The sequence below is a fragment of the Lonchura striata genome, chromosome W, assembly GCF_050655825.1.
Source record: "Lonchura striata isolate lonStrDom1 chromosome W, ASM5065582v1, whole genome shotgun sequence".
In the NCBI taxonomy this organism is placed as follows: domain Eukaryota; kingdom Metazoa; phylum Chordata; class Aves; order Passeriformes; family Estrildidae; genus Lonchura; species Lonchura striata.
The window spans coordinates 12,181,578-12,206,039 of NC_140743.1; the positions used below are offsets into that span (position 1 = coordinate 12,181,578).

General features: G+C 47.5%; 1 pseudogene; it reads right to left on the minus strand.

Annotated features, from left to right (window-relative positions):
• Nucleotides 1–348: 348 nt before the first annotated feature.
• LOC146763064 (uncharacterized) lies at nt 349–21,919 on the minus strand (annotated as a pseudogene).
• Between the last annotated feature and the right edge of the window lie 2,543 nt (nt 21,920–24,462).

Genomic DNA, 24,462 nt, shown 5'->3' on the forward strand with positions numbered 1-24,462 from the left:
CTCAAGATATTTTCTCATGGAAACTTAACTAGCTGCTTAGCTGCAGTTAGAAGAAGTGACAGACTCACTGGTAATTTAGCAGAGCAAGACCTGGTTTTATGAGGGCTATATTTTATAATTATTTTACCTATCACAACAGAATTTTATGTCATAATGGTCTAAGGTGGGATTCAGAGGCTGGGAGGAGTGTGTTTCTGGGTATTGTAGTGTATTTAAACCTCTGGAAGTCATCTCTCATCGGACATATTTTGGTGAATGAATTCCCATGTGTCCCCAACCTTGGTCAATGTTGTTATCAGGAATGTTCGGTCCCCCAACCTTTTGTTGTTGGATTTAAAGTTATTTGTTTCAGTTTCCACTACTATCTTTAACATCAGCATCACACTCTACCACCTCAGTATTCTTTGCATGTTGATTTACTGAGAAACAAACTATACTCTCTCTTCCCTAATGTCATGGTTTAAACCCCAGCTGGCATCCAAGCCCCACGCAGCCACTTGCTCACTCCTCCCCTGTAGCAATGTATCTGAACAACGTAGGCCTCAGTGTGCACCAACCATACCGTCTGTAACTGCTCTTATCAGAATTTTCTCAGGGCACTGTGGAATTCATCAAGGTTACTAAGACATAAGCTGTGCTAAAATAAGAATGAAGAAGCTGAGAGACTGCATACCAGGATCGGAAGAACTAGATAACAGAGGACTGTAGAACACTTGCATGGTAACCAATCATGGACACTGAGAAATGGAGGTAGAAAACAAGGGAACAAGACAAAGGCACCAATCAAGAAGTGTGATCTTAGTAGTTTGTAGAATCTATATAAGTGTGTGTAATGTAAACAATAAACAGCTTCTGCTTGATCACATTGGTCAGTTGTTCAGGAGTCCTGGATTTCCTGCAATACTCCCCAGTGGGATGGGGGAAAGAATCTGAAGGCTAAAAGCAAAAAAATTTAATGGGTTCAGATACAGACAGATTAATAGGAAAAGCAAAAGCCATGCACACAAGCAAAGCAAAGCAAGGAATTCATTCACTGCTTCCCATGGGCAAGCACCTGTTCAGCCATCGCCAGGGGATAAGGGCTTCATCATGTGTAGTGTTTACTTGGGAACACAAATGCCATAACTTGGAACATCTTCTCCTCCCTTCTTCTTCCCCCCAGCTTATATACTGAGCATGATGTCATATGGTCTGGAATATCCCTTTGGTTTGTCAGGGTCACTTGTCCAGGCTGTGTCTCTTCCCAAATTCCCATGCATCCCCAGCCTTCTTGCCAGCGTGCCAGTTAGAGAAGCAGTAAAGGCCTTGGCTCTGTGCAAGTGCTGCTCAGCAATAACAAAAACATCTCAATATTATCAACCCTGTGTTCAGCACAAATCCAAAACACAGCCCCATACCAGCCACTGGGAAGAAAATTAACTATATCCCAGCCAAAACCAGCACACCTGGAGCTGGTGGATTCAGCTACAGGTGTTTCTGTCAGGTCATATCCAACAAATGGACTGTGAATGACTCCTTATGTTGATGAATCCAAGCCCAGAAGGCAGCAGCATAGCTTTCCATCACAGCATGTGGGTGAAAGTCACTTGACCCCTGTTTGTGGGAAATGCAGAAGGGTGCAGTGTGTTCCTCCACAAGGCATTTATTTCCCCAGGTCCAGCATGCTGTTCAACAGAGCTCTGCTTCTCATACACTGCCAGTTTTCTTCCTCAAAACTTTTCTGGGAACCATGTATGTTCTTGTCCACAGGGCAGTGTCTCTTGTTTAGAAGACATTTTCTCTGTATCACTTGTTTCCTTGTAGCCAAGAAGGGATACCAGGAGAGGGGCCATTACCTCAGAAATTAATTCTGAGAAACAACTGGATAATCTGTAATGGTTAACTCAATTTTTTCAAGCTTTCCATTTTACATCTCCTGCAAGGACAGCTTGTGTATCCAAAGTGCATTTTCCCTTCTCTTCATGATGGAGGTGTCTCTGCCCTCTGGAGTTCCTGATTTCAGTACAGGAGAAACACATGCATTTGAAGCATCCTTTTCTGGAGTCAAAGTGGCTTCACTGAAGTAAATGAGACATCTCTGTTTGGATTTGTACTGCTTGTGATTGGCTAGGAAATATTTGCCATTTTTCCAGTTACAAGCAGGATCTTGCAGGCAGTAAGGTTTTTCTGCAGTATTGCTTGGAGAGGACTCAATAGTTAAGTCATAGCTCCAGTCTCATGGAGTTTTGCTGCAGCCTGCATTTTTAATGGATTCCTCTGTTTTTGGGCTGCCCTCAGTACAATCCCAGCTGCCATCTAGTTCATGTTCTTGAATGGGTATTTGTGGGAGTTGTGATTTTTTTCCTTCCCCCCCCCCATGCCTTCCCCTCCCCCTCCCCACAGGGTCCCTTTGTCCTGTGACTCTGCCTTCCCCTTCCCCTCCCCCTCGCCACGCGGTCGGCTCCCTCCACCCTCCCTGCCTTTCCCATCGCTGTCCCCGGGGTCTCCTGCCTTCCCGGGGGGCTTCCCCGCCCCTGTCCTATCCTCATTTGCCGCGGCTCTGTTTCCCCTCCCTCCCCCAGGTCAGGGGTTATATCAGGCATCCCACCTGTGCCCCGGTGTCTCGTAAGCACGCACCTATAATAAACACGTGTCTGCACCAGAGCCCCCAGCTGCATCCCCTCTTTGTACTTCTGTGGGAATAAGGCTCAGCTCCTGCTTAATTTGAATCTCCTTGGACTTGTATTGCATTAGAAACCTCTTAAGAGTTTGATAATTCAATTTTTGCTGTAGAATATGTGAAAAACTGCATTGACTTGTTTGTTCATCAAAAGTATGAAATTAGGATAAAAGGGTGGGGGGAGAGGGGGGGTCGGGGCATGGAATTTGCAGGCTTGGGCAAGGCTAGTAACCGCAAACAAAGATTGTGAAGGATCTTGCAGGACTGGCTGGAACTGATAACCGCAGTGGAAGGAGACCCATCACCCCCACTTGTGAAACCAATTGTTGCTGGAACTGATAACTGCAGTGGAAGGAGACCCATGACCTCCACTTGTGCTGGGTAAAAAGGGACTGAAGAGAAGGACGGTTGTCAGCTTTTGGCGGAACAGAATCCCCAGCTGCACCCAGCGCTGTTTGCTTGCTATCGCTTGCTGTAATTAATAAAATTATTAATTGATCTTAAAAGGCTGAATCAAATTATTCGCCTCAATCTATAACAAATTTGGTGCCGTGACTCGGATCGGAACACCCAGAGAGGAGGTCTCCTAAGGAGGCGCCCCACTGCCTTTGCTTTAACAGTGGCCTTACGGGGACACTCCTCCCCGGACTCCGACCGATGAACCTAAAATCTGATAGCAAGCAAAGAACTGCCGGCGACCCCCTTAATCTTTGTGCACGAAGCCCCGGGCAAAGACACCGGATGGTGTAAGTATTTTCCGAAGGACCTGGTGTCCAGAGGAGGCCTGTTCTGGGAGAACGGGACCGCTCGGTCAGGGATCGGGGATCCTGGAGTGTGACAAGTGTGGTGTATGAGAGGGGAGCCAGCAGCTCGGACTCCCCAAGCAAGTGCGGACCTCATAGTAGTGCGGTTCCCATATCCGGCTGTGAGAACCCCGGCCTTGCTTTGGGGCCTCATGTGTGGGTGAAATTCCTCCTCCAACCCATGCTTCCAAAGAAAAACTCCGCAGGCTTAGCTGTTCGGTCTCAAGGTAGTTTACTGCTAGTTATCTAACAGATTATGTTCTTGGACTGCGGCTGTTTGATCAGCGCCCTGGGTAGAGGCACACACACACCCTGACATCCTCTCTATCTGCTGTCTTCTTCGTCTCTCTCCCCGCCCAGGGCTGCTGCTATCTTTTATATGATATATTACGTATAACATGTTTACAATTATTCCCCAATACCTACTACCTACGTTGCCAAGTGTTTTTCTACTCTAAACCAATCTGTGAGTGCCAACATCACCAAGAACATGGAGGTAAGGAAGAAGAAGGAGGAAGAACAGGATCAGCCCACTTTCCTCCATCTTAGAACTTCTGACCCCCATGTACAAAGTGAAAACCCCCCTGTACAAGTGTTAAAACCCCCCTGTACAATACTAAAATATTTCCCCTCTACTTTGTAACTACTTTTACTATACTATCTAAGCTTTTGTGACTGCTCGTTCCACCTCCAAAGTTGGTAATTCATTCCATGGCTCAAACTCAAAATCACAGTTGTTTTTCAGCTGTCTGCCAGGGTCTAGAATGCTTCTGACCAAGGCCTGGAACCTCTAAAAATGTCTGAGAGACATTTTGAGTTCCCACAAAGTTTATCAGGAATTAGTACGGGGTTTGCGAATGTAAATCAATTGTCGGAAGTACAAATTGGAGAGCAGAGTGCGCCAAACGGTAGAGCGGGGTCTTTCGCATCTCGAGCACGGCACGGGCACTGACAGCGTCAGCGGTGGCGGCGGCCACCAGCCAGCCAAGTGTCCACAGGCTGCGCGGCGACCGCGCGGGGGGGGAATCCCGAGCGCGGGACGCGGCGCGGGGCGCGACCGCCGCTTCCCGCCGCCACTCGGACTCCCCAAGCAAGTGCGGACCTCATAGTAGTTCAGTTCCCATATCCGGCGACGGACTGGGCCGTGAATTGAGGGAAGCAAGTGTGTGTGTGTTAGAAGGCACTCCAGAAGATAGGTCAGAGGAAAAGCAAGCCCGCTGAACCCATGGGTGGGGGAATCCCTGTAAAACTTCCCCATATTTCAGAGGATAGTCCAGTAGGCTTAATGATTAAATATTGGAATGCCTTTCCTTCTAGGAAGGGAAAAGATAAAGTAAAAATGGCTCATTACTGCATGGAAGTTTGGGGGGGGGGGGGGGGAAACACATAAGAGGAGATGCAATCCATGTTAGGGATTTTGTTTTCTGCAGAAGAAAGGAGAATGATTAAAGAAACGGTCATGAGAATCTGGGATGATGAACATCAGCAGGCACCATTCGCAGATATTAAATGGCCTGTATAGAATCCCCAGTGGAATAATCAAGACCCGTTACACCGTACCCATATGGGCGATTTGCGAAATATAATAATACAGGGAATAAGGAAGGCTGTCCCTCGTGGACAGAATGTACAAAAGGCATTCAAGGAACAACGAAAGAAGGATGATGATCCAACTGAGTGGTTGGAGAGGCTGAGAAAAGCCTTTCAGTTATATTCAGGAGTGGACCCTAACACTCCTGAAGGAGAGACACTGTTGAAAGTTCATTTTGTGGTAAATTTGTGGGTGGATATTCGAAAGAAGTTGGAAAAGTTAGAAGGGTGGCAAGCAAGGGGGCTGGATGAGTTACTGCGGGAGGCACAGAAGGTTTATGTTAGGAGGGAGGATGAGAACTACAAGAAGCAGTCTAAGATTATGTTAGCAGCTGTAAGGGAAGGACAGAAGCAATCTCCCCAAAGAAGGGGTGGTGGTCACCCAGGAGGTTTGAGGGGAGCTGGTCAACAGGTGCATGAAGGAAGACAAGGTGGAGGAGATAGGATTGTTTGCTTTTACTGGGGGAAAAAGGGACATATGAAGCGGGAATGCCGACAAAGGACGGCTGATGAAGAGCAGTTTAAGGAAGATTAGGGTTATCAGGGGCTCTATCTGCTGGGGACAAGAGAAAGAACAGAGCCCCTGGTAAAATTAAAAATAGGTCCCAAGCAGCAAGAATATGAGTTCCTTGTGGACTCAGGGGCAGAAAGATCGACCGTCCAGACCCTTCCCCAAGGGTGTAAGATTTCATCTGAAATAATAGAAATTATTAAAGCCAAAGGGGAACCCTTTGGAGTACCTATAATCAAGGATGTACTCTTAGAAAGTAACTCCAAATTAGGAATTGGGTCATTTTTATTAGTACCAGAAGCAGATTATAATTTACTGGGAAGGGATTTGATGACTGAATTGGGAATAAGGATAGAGATTAATAAGGGAGAACTGACAGTAAAATTGTGTCCTCTCCGGGCTGAGGATGAGAAAAAGATTCATCCAGAGGTTTGGTACACCCCTGATAATGTAGGAAAATTAAATATTGAACCCTTTGAAGTAACTATTAGGAACCTGGAAATACCTGTCAGAATTAGGCAATATCCTATATCTAAGGAGGGGAGGCAAGGACTGAAACCAGAAATAGAAAGGCTTTAAAAAAAAAAAAAAAAAAAAGACTTTTAGAACCATGTATGTCCCCTTTTAATACCCCCATTTTACAATGGATCGAAAATTTTAGTAGAAAAGTTAATTTTTTATATGAAAAATTAACTAATGATGGGTTATTGAAATGGAGCACCAATGATGAAGATCAATTAGAGGCATTAAAAACTGAACTAGTCAATGCTCCAGTCCTTAGCATTCCAGATTTGAAGAGATCATTTTACTTATTTGTTAATGTAAATGAGGGAGTAGCATATAATGTATTAGCTCAGGATTGGGCTGAAAAAAAACAAACAAACAAAAAAACAAACAAACAAAAAAAACCAAGCTTACAGGTGATAGTGGCTGCCGCTCTCCTGGTAGAGGAAGCTGGGAAGATAACCTTTAGAAGTGAGCTAAAAATCTTATCTCCCTATAACATTCATGGAGTTTTGCAACAGAAGGCCGACAAATAGATAACGAATGCCAGATTCCTAAAGTATGAAGGCATCCTAGTCTCCTCTCCTAAGTTAAAAACAATGGGCCTGAAAAACCCAGCCCAGTTTTTTTTTTATATAAAGAACCAGTTACAGAACTAACACATGATTACCTCCAACAGATAGAGGAACAAACAAAAATAAGGCCAGATCTTGAGGAAGAAAAACTAAAAGAACGGGCTCAATTATATGTAGATAAGTTCTCTCAAGTTCTGAAAAAAAAAAAAAAAAAAAAAAAGAGAAAAAAATCCAGGTATGCTATAATAGATGAGAAAACATTTAAGACAGTAGAATCTAGTCCCCTTAGCCCCAGCTGGTCAGCCCAAGCATGCAAATTATATGCTGTGCTTAAAGCTCTAAATTTATTGAAAGGAAAAAGTGGGACTATTTTTACTAATTCTAAATATGCCTATGAAGTAGTTCATACTTTTAGTAAAATTTGAGAAGAAAGAAGACCACAACAACTGCGATACGGATGGCCGAGAAAGAGTGGACGCATGCCAGTCGAGTTAAAAGTCCGGCCACCACGGATGACCAGTGGAATGTAGACAGCCAGCCTAGGAATTTTAAGGTTACCATTAAGAAAAATCGATAAACTCTGTGTGCATCATTTAAGTCGATCGCAAAGGAGAACAAAAAGGGATATAATGACCTACTTATAAGTAATTATTTAGTAGTTTATAATAAGGTAGATTATAATTATTATCCTTTTGTATGTGTTAGTAATTATTTTAATGATTATTTGATAATTTGTAATAAGGTAGATTGTGATTGTTGTCCTTTTAGGTGCTTTGCATGTAAAATTTGCCAAGAACGGTGGCAGGTCCATTGCCAAGGGGGGAGGCCACCAACTGGGGTCTGAACAGAAATTGTGTTAAAATCAGGAAAATTGAAAAATCAGTAGATTTGTTTGGAGTCTGAGGACTGGTAAAAAAATATACACCAAAGGAGTGCATCAAGAAACTTTTGTTTCCATATTAACGAACCCACTCAATTTGTTGCCCAAATTCTAAAAAGGTGTTGTCAGAGAGAACTAAAGAGGGTCTCGTGCGACCCACCCCCAGTCAAAGATAAAAATAGGGAGCAGTATGAAGTTAGGCAGGAGCAGGGGAAAGGATGCCTAGGCAAGTACCGCTGCTGCCGAGAAGATAATTTACCTCGCGGCTTGAAGCACCCGAGTCAGCGAACAAGGCAGAGGGGAAAAAGCCAGATCCCCCCCCAGATAGAATAATGCTAAAATGCTCCAACTATTGCCAACCGAGTACTAGGCTCCCCCAGACGACCGGTCTGATTGCCTCTAAAACACCAGGAAGGCAACAAACCCAAGAGGGGAAAACAAGATATTATGCAATAAAAACAAGGTCAGGACCCCACCCTTATTGGCAAATTATTAGTATGTTAATGCTTTGCACTGTTTACCAAATAGAGGGTTCCCCAGCCTTGCACCAACCCTTTAAGTAGACAATAACTGGAGTAAATAGTAGAGTAATTCAGAGTCAGATAACATCCAGACCCCCTAGTTTTACCCATGGTTATGCAAACTAGTCCCTGTAGAGCCCTGTTTTAATAACGTAGGATTTTATATGTGTCCAGCATCAAACCCAGGGAAAGGGTATTGCAATTACCCTAGGGAACATTTCTATACATACTGAGAGTGTAAAACAATAGCCTCAAACTGGCAAACAGCAAAAGATTGAATTAGAATAGTAAAAAGAAAATTAAAGGCAGCACACCTAATGCTGATCAAAGCCAAATATGAAACTGTCCCTAGAAATGCTGAAGTAGGAGAGACTTTGATTCTAGCCCACCAAGAAGTAAAACGATTTGATGAACAAAATAATAAAAGAGAAAATGGGCGAATGTGAAAAACTGCATTGACTTGTTTGTTCATCAAAAGTATGAAATTAGGATAAAAGGGTGGGGGGGGGGGGTGTCGGGGCATGGAATTTGCAGGCTTGGGCAAGGCTGGTAACCGCAAACAAAGATTGTGAAAGATCTTGCAGGACTGGCTGGAACTGATAACCGCAGTGGAAGGAGACCCATCACCCCCACTTGTGCTGGATAAAAAGGGACTGAAGAGAAGGACGGTTGTCAGCTTTTGGCGGAACAGACTCCCCAGCTGCACCCAGCGCTGTTTGCTTGCTATCGCTTGCTGTAATTGAGAAAATTATTAATTGATCTTAAAAGGCTGAATCAAATTATTCGCCTCAATTTATAACAGAATAGGTGTTTGCTGAAACTGCTGGTGATAAAGACATGCATTTTCTTCCCTTTCCTTCTGAAATGGAGGTAGAACTGTCCAAATTTCAACACACTGTTTAGCAAAGTGTCCTGGTTTATGCCAAATTTGGGAGAAAACCTCCAAAGGGGTTCCTCTAGAAAGCAAATTCAAGCAACCCCGCCCCCAACTGGTTTGGGAAAAGATTTCCTTGGAGAAAAATGGAAAAAAACCTGTTTATTTAACAGCCAAAGCATTTACCCGCACAAAGGAAGTGAACAATATTACCAATAAAACCTCTTGACAATCCGAAGAGATGAAATCTCAGAAAGTCCCATTTCTGGGCTGTAGCTCAGCTCACTCAGTCTGTTATTAGTCCCTCATGTTCTGGGAAATGCCACGGCCCAGGCCAGGCCCCAGTGGGCCACAGGTCCGAGCTGCCGGTGCCCTTCCGGGTTTTCAGTCCAGAGCAGGTTCAAACAGTTCCAACAAAAAGAAAAGCCACAGTCCAGAGAACGTCTCTGCCTCAGCTAGCTAAAACCTAACTAAAAAGCAAAGGTGAGCTCTGTCCCGCTGTCTGTCCGTCTGCAAACAACACAGTCCAGGAGAAGAATGCAGGGGAGCAAATCTAGTTTCTGAAAACAAACTCTACACTTCTTCTCTCCCCCCCTTCGCTCTCAGAACCAGTCCTAAAGGTGCAAAAGTTATTTCTGGGCTAAACAGACAAATGGGGATGCAAGCATCATAAAGTCACCCCAGGACACAAAGGCATTTCCCCATTCCTGTGTGCTGTCAGAAGGCAGATTTCCATCTCCAAAGGAAATATCATTTCTTAGAAACAAGCTGCTCCTGAACAGGTTGCACTGTCTGGACTTTCAGGCACTGGACAGGTAGTCTGTATTGTGCATACTTGTACCTCTGGCCACTCTATTTCTGCCATGGCAGCATTTTTGATGAAATCTTTTGCAGTGGGGTTCTTTTCAGAGTGGGGAGACAGATCATCAGTTTTCTTCTTCAGGGGATGTGCTAGCTGTAGGGCTAGTATGTTAGAGCTAGGGTGAGCTGGGATTTCCTCTGTAGATGTGTTCTTTGTTGATTGCCCTGGGGACAGAGGTGAAAGGAACACTCAGTGTCTGGAGTGCTCCAGTCCCTTAATCATCTTTGTAGTACTCTGCTGGACCCGCTCCAGGAGCTCCATGTCTTTCTTGTACCAGGGACCCCAGAACTGAACACAAAACTCCAGATATGCCTCACCAGAGCTGAGTAGAGGGGCAGGATCACCTCCCTCAACCTGCTGGAAATAGTCTTCCTAATGCACCCCAAGATCCCATTGGCCTTCTTGGCCACAAGGGCACACTGCTGGCTCATGGACAACTTATTCTCCACCAGGACCCCAAGGTCCCTCTCCACAGAGCTGCTTTCCAGCAGGTCGTCTCCCACCCTGTGCTGGTTCACAGGGTTATTCTTCCCCAGGTGCAGGACCATGCACTTGCCTTTGTTCAATTTCAGATGGTTCCTTTCTGCCCATCTCTCTAACCTGTCAAGGTTATTCTGAAGGGCTGCACAACACTCTGGGGTATTGGCCACTCCATTAATCTTTGTGTCATCAGAAAACTTGCTGAGGAGGCATATTCCCCTTTGTCCACGTCATTGATGAATAAGTTAAACAATACTGGGCCCAGTATTGAACCCTGGGGGACACCACTAGTGACAGGCCTCCAACCCTGTGCCACTGATCATGACCCTCTGGGATCTGTCACTCAGCCAGTTCTCAACCCACCTCACTGTCCACTGATCCAGTCCACACTTCCAGAGCTTGCCTATGAAGATGTGAGAGACAGTGTCAAAAGCCTTGCTGAATTTGAGGTAGACAATATCCATGGCTCTCCCTTCATCCATTCAGGTAGTTGTTTCATTGTAGAAGGCAATCAGGCTGGTCAAACATGATTTCCCTTTAGTGAATCCATGCTGACTGCTCCAGATCACCTTCTTGTCCTCCATATGGGTAGAGATGGCCTCCAGAATGAGGGGTCCATCACCTTTCCAGGAATTGAGGTGAGGCTGACTGGCCAGTAGCTCCCTGGGTCCTCCTTCTTGCCCTTTTTGAAGACCGAGGTGGCATTTACTTTCTTCCAGTCCTCAGGCACCTCTCCTGATCTCCATGACCTTTCAAAGATGATAATGAGTGGCCTCACTATAGTGTCTGCTAGCTCTCTCAGCACTCCTGGATGCATCCTGTCAGGGCCCATGGACTTGTGGATGTCAAGTTTGCCTAGGTGTTCTCTGACCTACTCCTCCTTGACCAAGGTAATGTCTTCCTCCCACCATTCCTTTACCCTGGTCTCCTGGGTCAGAGATCCTTGAGGGCTGGTCTTGTAGGTGCAGACCAATACAAAATCATCGTTCAGTAGGTCCCTTCTCTGAGTCCTCTGTCACCAGGGTCCTACTGGATTTAGTAACGGGTCCACATTATCCTTATTTTTCCTTTTGCTATTGTTGTATTTGAAGGAGCTCGTCTTGTTGTCTTTAATATCTAAGGCCAGATTTAATTCCAGATAGGCCTTGGCCTTCCTTGTCTCATTTCTACTTACTCACACAACCTCTCTATATTTATTCCAAGAGGCCTGACCCTGCTTCTATCTCATGTCTGTCTCCTGCTTATGTTTGAGTAATGACAGGAGTTCTTTATTCATCCATGTAGGTCTCTTGCCCCCTGTGCCAAATTTCTTACTCATTGGGATATGTTGTTCTTGACCCTGGAGGAAGTGGAGCTTGAAAATGCCTGGATGGGCAAGTAGGTTTTGAAGGAACTCAGGAATAAAAAGAGGGTGTATTATCTTTGGAAGGAGGGTCAGGTCTCTCAGGAAGTATTCAAGGAGGCTGCTAAAGCATGTAGGAAAAAAACTAGGGAGGCCAAAGCTCAGTTTGAACTTAAAATGGTGACTTTTTAAAAGGATAATAAAAAAGGTTTTTACAAATATATTAATGGTAAAAGGAAGGGTAAAACCAACCTTTGTTTTTTCTTAGATGCAGGAGGGAACTTAGTAACTGCAGATGAGGAGAAGGCTTAACACCTTCTTTGCCTCAGTTTTTAATAGGAAGACAACTTGCCTTCAGGACAACTGTCCTTTTGGGTTGGTTGATGTTATCAGTGAACAGAATGGTCCCCCTGTTATCTAAGAGAAGGCAGTCAGAGAACTGCTGAGATGCTTGGATATTCATAAATCTATATGACCAGATGGGATCCATCCCAGTGTGATGAGGGAGCTGGCAGATGAGCTTGCGAAACCTCTCTCCATCATTTACCAACAGTCTTGGCTCACTGGTGAGGTTTCAGATGACTGGAAGCTGGCCAATGTGACACCCCTTCATAAAACGGGTGGGAAGGACGATCCCAGTAATTATAGACCAGTCAGCCTGACCTCAGTACCCAGTAAGGTTATGGAACAGTTTATACTGAGTGACATCACATGGAACTTAAAGGATGGCCAGGGTATCTGACCCAGCCAGCATGGATTTAGGAGGGGTAGGTCATGTTTGACCAACCTAATATCCTTTTATGACCAAGTGACCAGCCTGGTGGATGCAGGAACGGCTGTGGATGATGTGTACCTGGACTTCAGCAATGCCTTTGACACTGTCTCTGTCCTAGATTGCAAGATAATGTGTGTATTCTATTTCCCATCTGTTAGATGTGTGGCAGTTATCTTCTGTTAATTGAGCAGGTTTTTTTACCTCTTACACAAACCAATCCTCCCTCCGGGGAGACATCTGCTGTTAATGGGTAATTGAGTGTCACTGCATGACTGATAAAAATTACATCATCCCATTGTGAGATGCTCTGTCGCTGTAGGACACGTGAAAGCACGACGCGAGCCACCTGCTGCTTGCAAGGTAAAAAAAGGACGTTTATTATCTGACTCTGTCTTTTATACCTTCCCAAGGGTGACATTGGATTGGAGAGTGAATGGGCCACCTCTCCAAAGACACTGGACAAACCACCAGTACATCAAGTGTTCTCCACCCCCATAAAAGAATGTAAACAATATGTTGTTTACAGAAATTGTGTGGGAAAGTTCTCCAAAGGAATGTAAACTCAGAAGGCTTTACGAAGTCTTAAGAATCAGGGTGACATCTCATCCTTTTTAGTTTAAAAAGAAAAGAAAAAAAAATAAGGTTCAATGTCCATTCACAGAGGAATCATCAGAGTGATCACCCGCCATCATCCTCAACTGAGTCATCACTCGACAATCCATCCATTTGATGCCTTTCAGTTTGGTCACGGCTTCCATGTTGCCCGTTGATCAGGTTCTGTCTCTGCGGTTGCAGATCAGGACGAACACACTTCGAAGGTACCCAGCGTACCACAGTATCTGTGGACACACAAGCATACCCGCGCCCCGAAGCAATAAGGTCATAGAGACCTTCCCATTGTTTGGTGACTAAATTCTGCACTCGAACTTTTGCTCGAGGCTGATGTGCCTCGTCTGAAGCCTGCAACGAGAGATGATGATTTAAAATGACAGGGTTATTTGAATTCTGCTGCACTGTAAGATGATTGATGGTGTACAATGCTTTCTCCAACCGACTGTGTGGGGTCTCACCCTGCATTCCCCTTTTTTGTTTTTGAAGAACCCGCTTCAGAGTACCATGAGCGCGTTCTACAATAGCTTGGCCAGTTGGAGAGTGGGCGATACCAAACTTGTGTGACACACCCCAGAACTGCAGGAACTGCCGCACCTGCTGTGATGCGTAAGCAGGACCATTGTCAGTTTTCACAGCAGAAGGTATGCCCAGAACGGCAAAGGCCTGCCTCCAGTGGGCAATGACATCGCAAGCCTTTTCTCCAGTGTGAGCGGAAGCCCACATTGCAGAGGAGAACGTGTCCACTGTGACATGCACATACTTGAGCCGGCCAAACTCGGCAATCTGGGTGACATCGGTCTGCCAAAGCTCCAGGGCCCTAAGGCCTCTAGGGTTTACCCCTGCTGGTAGAGGCGGAGCAAGTGCATGGCAGTCGTCACAGGACTCAACAATGCCACGAGCCTCTGTTGGTGTCAGCTGAAACTGCTTCTGCAGAGTATGCGCATTCTGATGGAAAAACCCATTATATGCCTTGGCCTGCGCGAGTGTATCAGGCTGAGGTGCTACCCATGCCGGATTAGCCAACCTGTCAGCCCTCGCGTTACCTTCCGCCACAAACCCTGGTAAATTGGTGTGACTTCTCACATGCAGAACGTAAAACGGATGAACCTGGGCCTGAATAGCACACCACAAGGTCTTCAGTAAATGAAACAAGGCAGGGTTACTGACCTCCTTCAAAACTGAATGACCCAACCGCTGTGCCATGTCAGCCACATAGGCAGAATCCGTGACCAAATTGAAAGGTTCCTGGGAAAATCTCTCAAATGCCATAACAGCAGCCCTCAACTCAACCAATTGGGCCGACCCCTCCTGATGAGCTTTCAGAACCTGCCACTCAGATCCATCCTTCCAAGTAACAATGGCCTTTCCTGTTTTCCCTGAACCATCAGTAAAGACGGTGGGTCCTTGCACGGGTTCCTGACTATTTTTGGGCCGCAAAGAGATCTGCGTAGATTTCGCCATCTGCAGTAGCTTGTGGCTGGGCAAATGATAAGTGATTTGCCCTGAAAAATTTTCCAGAGCACATTGCATGGACACACAGTGTGCAAAGCTCCAGTCAAAGTCCTCCCGGGATATTGGGAGTACGATCTTTGCAGGATCCACACCCATCAATTGCAAACACCGTTGCCGGCATTTGATTATCAACCTGTCCTGGGTTGTAAAATAAGCTTGTATTCTATTTGCCATCTGTTGAAAGCAAACCTGTCAGACAGGTTTTGTTATCTCTCTCAGAGACAATGGTTTGCCCCGTAGAGGCAATGGTTTGTTTATACACTATTGACTGACTCACTGCCGGGCTGGTAAATGTAACACCGTAAGAAGTCCCACCCAGAGGGGGAAGCCAAGCACTCTATTATAGTATAAAGGGGTAGCTTTTAGGGAGAGAAGCAGCTCGCTCTCTCTCTCTTCGCGGGATTCCCGGAGAAGCAGCTCTCTTCGGCGGCACTCGCAGCGAAGCAGCCGGAGCGCACTGAGGCGACGGCAGCGGAGCTCAGAGGCAACCCCGGCGCAGAGGAAGACCGGCCCCACTGCCACCAGATCTTCAGAGGAAAACCATATCCTTCTAAAGATCACCACTTCAGCTGCAATTCATCAACCATTGCAAGGGAAGCAATTGTCCCAGCAGAACTGATACTGGCACCCCGACTCCTCAGGTTCTGGACTTTTTCACTGGTTTTGTTTGTACCGATTGCATTTGCCTTTTTAAATTGTTGTCTAGTTTTCTCCTAGTAAAGAATTGTTACTCCCATTCCCATATCTTTGCCTGAGAGCCTTTCAATTTAAAGATCCTGGTAATTCAGAGGGAGGGGGTTTTGCGTTCTCCATTACACAGGAGGCTTTGCCCTCTTTCACAGACTCCTGTCTTGTCGAACTAAGACAGATTTTGGCGCCCAACGTGGGGCCCGAGGGCATTGAGAAGGAAAAAGGATTAACAATTCTTAAGTAATTTAGTTTTTTGTTGTGTGTAAAAGCATCTTCAGCATCACCATGTGGTCTAGTTTACGTTGGTTTGGGTGGCATGTGATCGTAGCTATACTTTTCCCATTTGCAGACCCTTATCTAAAAATGGGTCCTATAACTAAGGCTACGGTGTCTGTTATCAAGTTTAGCTTCTGGGTTAATTAGGTGAGAAATTCATAGATCTTTAATTTCCTCTAGAAGGCAGGTACATAGATTCATAACTATCACACGTTAACTGTATGTTTTTGAGGTTACTTTAATAACGGTACCTACTGCGAGGAAATAGCACCTAAGCAAACTTTCTCCCAACCTTTTAACCATCTTTTTAGGTCTGCTCCACCAGTTCTCAAAGGGTTAAGATCCTTTCTAAGTGCTAATGATACCATACAATGGGTGGTGTTGCTGATAGTCCTGTTATATTTAGCATTCAGAGATAAGGAAAGATTAACCTGGATAACTACCCTCACACCTACACCACAGACTCGAGATGCTGCTGCTCCAGAGCCTGACCCTGCCCCACAGCCCACCTCATAAATGAACCGCCCAGATTGGGTGAGGGTTCTAGTTAAAGAGATACGAGAGATGCTGAAGGAGTGCATTTCCCCAGCTGGTGAGAAACCGGCCCTTTGCCTTGAGGAGGGACAGTCTAATAGTACAGCTGTGGAACCCACAGATGTTACAACTGTCCAGGTTCCAGCTGAACCACAAAGGCAGTCACAGTCAGCAGCAGTGTCCCCAGTAGAAACAAGAAAGTCTAAAGTGAAAGCAGAGCACCCTGCAAATAGGGACAAGAATAGAGGAACATCACAACCCACAGGGGAGCCAGAGATTGCTATCATCACCGAGTCCCTGACGTACGAAAATCTTCGTAATCTGCATAAAAACATTGTGCGACGAAGGCGTGAGGCTTATGCTACCTGGCTACTCCGGGTTTAAGATCTTATGGGTACAGGCGTGCAGCTGGACAGTGGTGAGGCAAGGAACTTGGGACCCTTGACCCAGGACTCGGGTATAAATCAAGTTTTTGTAAGGGAACCAGGGTCCCTTTCTCTCTGGGAGCGGCTCTTAATGAGTATCAGGGAGAGGTTTGTCCACAGAGAGAGAATGCAAGAGCACCATCATAGAATGCGCTAGAAGACCCTCAAGGAAGGGATCCAACAGCTGAGGGAAGTGGCAGTATTGGAGGTACTCTTTGGGAGGGATGGACGACACAATAATGACCATGACAAGGTCAGGTGTACGGGACAAATGCTGTGGAGTCTGGCAAATCTTGGGCCATCTCAATACACCACCTTCATTGCAACAATCAATGCTGACGCCCACCGGGAGACAATAAGTTCTATTGCCAACAAACTTAAAAATTATGAGAGTATGATTAATGGCCCAATGCAGGCTCATATCTCAGCTGTGATTAAAGAGTATAAAGAAGAGATGAGAGAGGAGATAAAGAAAGTTAATACAGCACCCGTGAAAGTCACAGGCCCCAGAATCAGCGCCCAACAATCCCCAGCTAGAGAGAGAGGGTACACCCCAAGGGCTAATCTGTGGTTCTTCCTGCGTGACCATGGGGAAGACATGGGGAGGTGGGATGGAAAACCCACTTCTGTCCTGGCAGCACGGGTCCGTCAACTCAAGGAGGAAAACTCTAACCGGGAGAGTTCCACCAAAGTGAAGGTAGCCTCAACCTCCCGTGACCAAGCTTGTGAGTACGATCTGTCAGACCCCCTTAAAGGGACCTCTAGTATGTATGCCCAGGAAAAAAATGATAACCAGTGTTAGAGGGGCCCTGTCTCTAGCCAGGGAGAAGCACGGGAAAACCAGATCTTCTAGACAGTGTAGATCCGATGGCCTGGCACATCAGAGCCACAAAAATATGATGCTTTAGTTAATACTAGTGCACAATGTACTCTAATACCATCGGGACATGTGGGGGCAGAGCCTGTTTCCATTGCTGGTGTGACAGGGGGATCACAACAATTGACTCTGGTGGAAGCTGAGGTGAGCCTGACTGGGAAGGAGTGGAAGAAACATCCTATAGTGACTGGCCCAGATGGTCCGTGTATCCTAGGCATAGACTTCCTCCAGAACAGATATTACAAAGACCCAAAGGGACTCAGGTGGGCTTTTAGAATAGCCGCTGTAAAGGCAGAAGACATTAAGCAATTGAACACCTTACCTAGACTGTCAGAAAACCCCTCTGCAGTAAGACTCCTAAAGGTGGAAGAACAACGCGTGCCAATTGCAACCTCGACAGTGCACCGCCGGCAGTATCGGACGGATCGAGATGCCGTGATCCCCATCCACAAAATGATTCGGGAGCTAGAGAGCCAAGGGGTGGTCAGCAAAACCCACTCACCCTTCAACAGCCCCATCTGGCCTGTGCGCAAATCTGACAAAGAATAAAGATTGACTGTGGACTATCGTGGCTTAAATGAAGTGACTCCACCGCTGAGCGCTGCTGTGCCGGACATGCTGGAACTCCAGTACGAGCTGGAGTCCAAGGCAGCAAAGTGGTATGCCACCATTGATATTGCTAATACGTTTTTCTCCATTCCTCTGGCAGCAAAATACAGGCCTCAGTTTGCTTTCACCTGGAAGGGCGTGCAATACACCTGGAACCGACTGCCCCAGGGGTAGAAACACAGCCCCACCATCTGCCATGGACTGATCCAGGCTGCACTAGAAAAGGGTAAGGCCCCAGAACACCTGCAATACATTGATGACATCATTGTGTGGAGGAGCACAGCAGCAAAAGTGTTTGAGAAAGGTGAGAAGATCATCCAGATACTACTAGAAGCTGGCTTTGCCATCAAGAAGAGCAAAGTCAAGGGACCTGCCCGAGAGATCCAGTTCCTGGGAGTAAAATAGCAAGATAGACGGCGCCAGATTCCCACTGAGGTCATCAACAAGATCACAGCTATGTCCCCACCAACCAGCAAAAAGGAAACACAAGCTTTCCTGAGTGCCATAGGTTTCTGGAGAATGCACATTCCTGAGTATAGCCAGATTGTGAGCCCCCTTTATCTAGTTACCCGAAAAAAGAATAATTTCCACTGGGGCCCTGAGCAGCAACAAGCCTTCACCCAGATCAAGCAAGAGATCGTTCATGCTGTAGCCCTTAGCCCAGTCAGAACGGGACCAGAGGTCAAGAATGTGCTCTACTCTACAGCCGGGAACCATGGGTTGTCCTGGAGCCTTTGGCAAAAAGTGCCTGGGGAGACTCGAGGCCGACCACTGGGATTCTGGAGCCGAAGTTACAGAGGGTCTGAAGCCAACTACACTCCCACAGAGAAGAAAATCTTGGCTGCCTTTGAAGGAGTTCAAGCCGCCTCGGAGGTAATTAACACAGAAACACAACTCCTCCTGGCACCCCGACTACCGGTGCTGGGGTGGATGTTTAAAAGAAAGGTTCCTACTACCCACCATGCCACTGACGCCACATAAAGCAAATAGATTGCCCTCATCACTCAACGCGCCCGTATTAGAAACCTAAATCGCCCTGAGATTTTAGAGATAATTACAAACTGGCCAGAAAGTAAAAACTTTAGTCTCACTGATAATGAGGAGCAGGTACAAGTGACAAGGGCTGAAGAGGCTCCACCATACAACCAACTACCAGCAGAAAAGACCTGCTACGCTCTTTTCACTGACGGTTCCTGTCGCATCGTAGGAATAAACCAGAAATGGAAAGCAGCCGTATGGAGCCCCACACGCCAAGTTGCACAAGCTACCAAAGGAGAAAGTAGATCGAGCCAACTCGCCGAACTCAAGGCCGTTCAGCTGGCTCTGGACATTGCTGAAAGGGAGAAGTGGCCAAAGCTCTACCTTTATACTGATTCATAGATAGTAGCCAATGCTCTGTGAGGCTGGCTGGGAAGGTAGAGAAAGGCCAACTGGCAACGTAGAGGAAAGCCAATCTGGGCTGCTAATATATGGAAAGACATTGCCTCTCGGGTGAAAAAGCTGACGGTGAAAGTCCGTCATGTAGATGCCCATGTCCCCAAAAGTCGGGCTAATGAGGAGCACCGAAACAACAAGCAAATAGATCAGGCAGCAAAAATAGAGGTGTCAAAGATAGACTTAGATTAGCACCATAAGAGGGAGTTGTTTCTGGCTCGATGGGCTCATGATGCCTCAGGTCATCAGGGCAGAGATGCCACCTACAAGTGGGCACGAGACCGAGGGGTAGATCTAACCATGGACAGTGTTTCCCAGGTTATCCATGACTGTGAGACGTGTGCTGCCATCAAACAAGCCAAGAGAGTGAAGCCCCTATGGTATGGTGGGTGGTGGTCCAAGTACAAGTATGGGGAGGCCTGGCAGATTGACTACATCACACTGCCCCAGACACACCAAGGCAAGCGCTACGTGCTGACCATGGTGGAAGCCACCACTGGATAGCTAGAGACTTTCCCTGTACCTCATACCACTGCCCAGAACACCATCTTAAGCTTAGAAAAGCAAGTCCTGTGGAGACACGGCACCCCTAAGAAAATTGAGTCTGACAACAGTACCCATTTCAAAAACAGCCTTATCAACACCTGGGCCAGAAAACATGGTATCGAATAGATATATCATATTCCCTATCATGCTCCAGCTGCCGGCAAAGTTGAACGGTGCAACGGACTCCTTAAGACTACCCTGAAGGCACTTGGTGGAGGAACATTTAGAAACTGAGAAATTAACCTGGCAAAAGCAACCTAGATAGTCAACACCCGGGGGTCTGTCAATCGAGCTGGCCCTGCTCAGTCAGAACCCTTACACGCAGTAGATAAAGATAAAGTCCCTATAGTACATATAAAAGGTATTTTAGGGAAAACTGTTTGGATTAATCCCACCTCAGGCAAAGACCAACCCATTCGTGGGATTGTCTTTGCTCAAAGACCTAGTTACACTTGGTAGGTAATGCAGAAAGATGAGGAGACCCACTATGTACCACAGAGAAACTTAGTCTTAAGAGAAAACTGGGTATAAAATTTCATAGTGTGCAAATAGAAATAAAATAAGGGGTGGATAATGTCCTGGGTTGTAAAATAAGCTTGTATTCTATTTGCCATCTGTTGAAGGCAAACCTGTCGGACAGGTTTTGTTATCTCTCTCAGAGACAATGGTTTGCCCCGTAGAGGCAATAGTTTGTTTATACACTATTGACTGACTCACTGCCGGGCTGGTAAATGTAACACCGTAAGAAGTCCCACCCAGAGGGGGAAGCCAAGCACTCTATTATAGTATAAAGGGGTAGCTTTTAGGGAGAGAAGCAGCTCGCTCTCTCTCTCTTCGCGGGATTCCCGGAGAAGCAGCTCTCTTCGGCGGCACTCGCAGCGAAGCAGCCGGAGCGCGCTGAGGCGACGGCAGCGGAGCTCAGAGGCAACCCCGGCGCAGAGGAAGACCGGCCCCACTGCCACCAGATCTTCAGAGGAAAACCATATCCTTCTAAAGATCACCACTTCAGCTGCAATTCATCAACCATTGCAAGGGAAGCAATTGTCCCAGCAGAACTGATACTGGCACCCCGACTCCTCAGGTTCTGGACTTTTTCACTGGTTTTGTTTGTACCGATTGCATTTGCCTTTTTAAATTGTTGTCTAGTTTTCTCCTAGTAAAGAATTGTTACTCCCATTCCCATATCTTTGCCTGAGAGCCTTTTAATTTAAAGATCCTGGTAATTCAGAGGGAGGGGGTTTTGCCGTTCTCCATTACACAGGAGGCTTTGCCCTCTTTCACAGACTCCTGTCTTGTCGAACTAAGACACAACCGAGCAATCAACTCAGCCAATGTCGTTGCCGTCTTCTGCGGCTGATGGGGCAGGAAAACTCATTCCAAAATGTGCAAGGGATCAAACCATTTGTCACTCCATTGACCAATGATACCTGTGGGATGCGAATCTGGAGTGCTAACAAACACAGTGACATCAACGGAAAGATCAATACGATAAACCTGACGGGCAGAAACAGCCTGCTGAACCTCGTCCAGCACCTGACATGCCTCAGGGGTCAATGTGTGAGGTGATTTTAAATTAGGATCTCCTTTCAACAGATCATACACAGGAGACAGTTGTGCATCGGTTAGTCCCAAGTATGGACGTAACCAGGTGATGACACCCATCAGTTTTTGAACATCATTCAGTGTCTTCACCGAATGCACAAATTGCACCTCCTGGTGTTGCATGGTCCGTTCCAGAATTTTGACCCCCAAATACTTCCAAGGAGGTTGTTGCTGAACCTTTTCTGGAGCCACCTGCAGCCCATGAGCATGCAAAGCATCGAGCAACCGAGGCTGAATATTCAGCAGCTTCTCCTGAGTGGACGCAGCCACCAGGATGTCGTCCATATAATGATACAGACGTGCATCAGGGAACTGCTTGCGAACTCCAGACAAGGCACGAGCCACATACCATTGGCATATAACCAGGGAATTGCGCATCCCCTGTGGCAGAACTTTTCCATTGATATCGCTGTGCGGGCTCATCATTGTCAACTGCCGGCACTGTGAAGGCAAATTTTGGTCTGTCATCAGGATGCAAAGGAATTGTAAAGAAGCAATCCTTCAAATCCACGATGAAGATCAGCCAGGCTGCAGGAAGCATGGTCGGCGATGGCATGCCCGCCTGCAATGTTCCCATGCCTTCCATGACGGCATTGACCTTCCGGAGGTCCTGTAACAACCTCCATTTCCCTGACTTCTTTTTGATGCAGAAAACAGGGGTGTTCCAGGGGCTCCTGGAAGGCTCCAGACGACCCTGGTCCAACTGTTCCTGCACTAAATTTTGAAGGGCAGTCAGTTTATCTTGAGGAAGGGGCCACTGGTTTTCCCAAACAGGTGTATGCACCAGCCACCGTATAGGAGGCGTAGGACACTCCTCGGCCTTCGCTGCAGTGGCCCCCATCAAAAACCCGTCCCGATGCGCACCCCCCATGCAGACAGAACATCCCTCCCCCAGAGGTTAGCAGGAGAAGAAGTAACATGAGGCCTGATCCAAGCCGTCTGTCCCTCTGGGTTTGTGACCAGCACGGGCTGCTGGCTCACATAACATCGCGCTGTTCCTCCCAGGCCCGCGACAGACGTCTCCGCTGGATCCAGGGGCCAGTCTGGAGGCCAGGCGGCAAGGGAGAGAACCGTGACATCAGTGCCGCTGTCAAGGAGCCCGCGCAGGTGGATCTCTGACAGTGTTGCACCAGGGATGGACAGGGTACACAGCATCTCGGGACGGTCTTTAGTCAGGACAGCGGTCCAGTGAACTTGAGGCGGTCCAGTGGATCCAAAACTGCCATCCCCTCGTGACCGGTCAGCCGTCCTGCGAACAGAAGACTTAAAAGGCACAAGTTGAGCAAGCCGTGTCCCTTTCGGGATTGTAACAGGGGGGGTGGGCGTGGAGATCAATGCAAAGATCTGCCCTGTGAAGTCTGCATCTATAAGACCCAGATGCACAATGATGCCCTGAAGGGTGGCACTAGACCTCCCCATAAGGAAGGCACTCATGCCCTCACCCAAAGGACCAAAGGCGTCCAGGGGAACCTTGTGCACCTTGCAAGAGTCTAAAACAACTGTTGCTGCTGTGCAGACATCCACACCTGCTGACCCGCAGGTGCTGGCTACAAGCTGGCTGAGCAGACCTCCATGGGCTCCGGGGTCTGGAGAGGAACTTGTGTCTGAGCGCGCCCCCCCTTCGCGCTCCGCTTCCTGTTTCCCGAGCTCAGGATTGCCTGGACACTTGCATGAACAGTCGCCTTGCAAACATCTGATAGATGGCCTGGCCTTCCGCACCGGCCACACACATACAAGGGAAATTTTCCATTCTGTGTTTTCTTCCCTCGTTTAGTGCTTGTCTGAGCAGCCCCCTGCGGCTGCTTCCAGACTGGCTGCGCGGCAGCAGCCCAAGAATCCACCTTCCGAACTGACGGGCCTATATCTGCACAGGCTGCTGCCATCTGTGAAATGGTAGCCCCTTCAGGAAGAGCCTGTATGACTCTTTTGCATTCTGCGTTGCAATGGATCCTAGCAAATCTTGCAAGGACCATTCGCCTCAGCTCAGGTTCTACTACCTGCCGCTCTACAGAGGCAGTCAACCTCGATGCAAAGTCTATGAAAGGCTCGTCAGCCCTTTGAACAACAGTCAGAAAGGGCTCCATTGGAGCAGCCATTTCTAGGGCCTGGATCATAGCTGCCAAGCCTAACGTCCGGCATTGATCAAGCACAAGAGGATCGTATCCAGCCTGCCCCCGAGAATCAACATAATTGCCTGTTCCCATCAACATGTCAGCGTTAACCACACGCCTGGGATCCTGCTGCCCCCGTGTAGAATTCTTCCACACTGCACTGGCCACTAGACTAACCCATTTGTCCTCAAACATGTCAAACTGCACAGGGTTAAAAAGAGCCTGTGCCACAGAGCGAATATCAGAAGGCGTCAGCAGGTCAGTAACAAGTAACCGAATCGTGTGCATAACCTCATCCGACCCAAGACCATGTTGTGCCACAGTGTCTCGGATTTCCTTCAACACCTTAAACGAAAAGGGCTGATGAGTGTTGTGAGTAACACCCCTGAGCACAGGGAAAGCCTGAAGACCCCCTGGCAAGGCTGCATCATCCACCGTATCATGTCCCGTGGACTCTGGGACAGTGGCAGCTCCTGGGCTGCGAGGCGGTGCAACATCACTGGACTCCACACCCCCTGCAGCATCAGCAGAGCCAGAGGAGTCTTCCCCGTGATCTGGACGGCTCCGCGAGGGGCCAAGGTCACACATCTCCTCAGCCTTATCAAGGACCTCCTGCCAGAACCGCCCGTGGTCTCTCGGGCGCACGGTCACCTGGCAAGGGGGGAGGGTCCACAAGGACGACGGGGAGGATTGTGCGGCCACGGGGAGTCACCGGTCTCCCGCCAGCCGCGTCAGCAGTCGCGCTAAAGGTGAAAACCCCAGCGCCCCGCTGCGCTGCAGTCCCGGCCCCCGCGGCAAGCAGGGAAGACGGAGCCGACCCAGCCGGCGTCCCAGCAGTGCCATCCGCAGCATCAGCAG